Source organism: Brienomyrus brachyistius, chromosome 12, assembly GCF_023856365.1.
Source record: "Brienomyrus brachyistius isolate T26 chromosome 12, BBRACH_0.4, whole genome shotgun sequence".
Lineage (NCBI taxonomy): Eukaryota > Metazoa > Chordata > Actinopteri > Osteoglossiformes > Mormyridae > Brienomyrus > Brienomyrus brachyistius.
The window spans coordinates 12748152-12750959 of record NC_064544.1 but is presented as its reverse complement, the minus strand read 5'-3'; positions in this window follow the sequence as shown (position 1 = coordinate 12750959).

Here is a 2808-nt window from a genome sequence, read left to right as displayed (position 1 = left end):
CATTGAGGGAAAAATCTTCTTAAATTTCTTTACATATGAAAAACAGGTTGCATAAGGTTGTGCTCCTTTTGCTGTGAAACCTGTAAATAAGCTCTGGTGAAACTTATTGCCTTCAGAAATCACATAATTAGTTTAAGTGTGAAATTAATGTGGCAGAGGAACCCCAAAAATACACCTGTTTCTGGAAATCCCACGGGGAACTTATCTAAAGAAACAGCATCATTAAAATTAAAGAGCTGTCCAAACTTGTCTGGGATACAGTTCTGGAGAAACACCAGTCAGGCTTGGGTTATAAAAAACACAAACTTTTAACATTCCCCTGGGTCATCATTAAATCATTAGGCGTTATTTAAAAATGGGAAGAATATGGCTCAATTATGACTTTCTAGAGACAAACGTCTGCCAAAACTCAGTGACTGGGTAAGGAGGGCATTAATCAGTGAAGCAACCAAGAGGCCAATGGTACGTTTAAGGAAGATGGTGAAATCCACAGCTGACACAGGAGCAACCTTCAGTATGAAATCTTGCTTGGCGTTCACCAAAGGACATGTGGGAGAAACGGCAATCATGTGGAAAGAGGCTCTCTGGCTTGTTGAAACCATAACCGTTGGTGCAAAATGGTACTTGTGGTGGAAAGGCAGCAATGTCCAGAGTAATTATACTGGAAACAAACCTGAGACTGGAGTTGAAGTATATGAACGCTGAATACAGCCAAATCTACCTTGGAGTGGTTTAAACATGTCTTAACATGACTCAGTCAAAGCAAGGACTTCAATATGATCTACAATGTGTAGAAAGACTTGAAAATTAAAGTTCTTCAATGGTCCAACCTGACAGAGTTTGAACAGTTTATCCAAGTATGGTAGCAAAATAACATACAGAAGGAGGAAGAGACTCACCTCAGTGGACTAGTTGCAGCCAAAGGTTTTCGTAATTAGTACGGGAGTGAATACAAATGCAACAAACAAATGTCTGCTTTTTTGTTTAACTTTTGTGTCAAAATAACACCATGATGCCAAAATATTTTTATGTTGTTTATATCAATTGGAAAATTCCTAATTTAATCCAGCTTAATTACAGGTAATAATGCAACAGAATGTGGTCTGGGGTTTGTACAACCATAGCACCATGCCAGCTCCACCTCATGCTTTGCTGAGTGCCCTCATGCCCTGCTGTCAGGTGGGGCTAAATGCTGGAAATGACGGCTCGAGTCAAAAGGCGCGTGGTAATAATGGTTCCTCTGTTTCTGCTTAATTCGGCATGGAACCAGCGGACACTCGCTCAGACAGACGTGGCATATTTCCGGAATTAGAATGGAGGATTTTGTTTGCGGCTGGGACGTAGCCTCGGGAGAGTGCACCCTCTGCTCTCCTAGCCAAAAAAGGACAAGCTAGAATGAGAAGGGATTGTATCTATCACCAGACTCAGCCACTCCCAGGTTAATTCCTTTCACGCTGGTTCCTGCTAGAGGATTCCTTAGGATCAGACGATCAACCTGCTTCACCTCCCCAGCTGTAATGAAACCGACCACCAAGTAACATCGAAAATAACAAAACCGGGAACATTTCTTTAGAGAGCTTGGGTCCCTACAAGCCAGCAGAGCAACATAAAGGCACTGGAGCATAAATCCCACACGTCTGGACCTCTACTAGGGGCATCTGGTGCGATTTTTCCATGAGAAATTACATCATTTGGTGTTTCATTGGTGGTCTTGGAAAAACTCATTCAGGCGCTGATCCAGAATCTCCCATAGCAGTTCTCATACATTGAGATGTAGTGACATATGGAGTACATCGTTTTCACGCCCCTCAAATCATTTAGTGACCATTTCCACGGCTGGGGGAGGGGGTCAGCTGAGCCTGGAAAGTCCCAATCCCTTAGGGGCAGACATGCTTCACCACGGTATAAACATGACGGCAACTTCTCTTTGAGTCTCAATTACCTTGCCCTCTGACTGGACGATCCCATAAACCTCACACCTTAGAGAGACGACCGTTCACTGGGGGAGAAGCAAACGTTAGTCTTTTGGCTTCATTGTGCATATGTCACACCCACTTGCCTGCTTATTGAGAACACTCTGCCCATATGCCTTTTTTTACCACCACTTTTCTAGCTGTAAAGGGAGACATATGTGTAAACTTGCAGTGTGGTAATCATTTTCAGTCATAATGTACAGTACTGTGCAAAGGTCTTAGGCAGTCAAAGGAAACGTTTCAAGCTAGTTATCTGGGTAATAAGTGTATATTTGCTCTGAACAAAAAAACAATTTAATACTTGAAAATTAAGAGTTACACAAAAAAACTATCAAGAATTTCTTCCGTTCTTTAAAAAGTCTCTGATACCTTGTTGGATGGCTAGATGAACGTCGCTTCAGTTCCCAAACCTCTACATTTACATTTCAGATCACTCAATTTGATTAGTCAAAAAAGTCAGTGAGGTATTGATTAGCCGTACGAGGTGAGGTAGTGGTTGAGTCAAAATATACATGGGTGTGTAGGATGTTGGCAGCGAATACCGTGGTGACGCTAGGAGAGGTTTTAAAATGCTTAAGCTGACACACTCCGCCGACGTCATAGTTGTACACCAACATGAAGATCATTCAAACATCATTTTCCTTGTCTAGCCAGGACAGTACAATATATTTGAGAAAAGAGCACTGGCGATAATTCTGCAGACTTTGCAGCGGAAATAGGAATAAGAGTCTGTAAAGGAAGCGATTTGAGTGCATGTCAGACTGTTTAATTTCATGTGGGGGGGAAACCCAGACGTTAATTTATTCATAGATTGTTCCTGGGATTTTACTCTTCT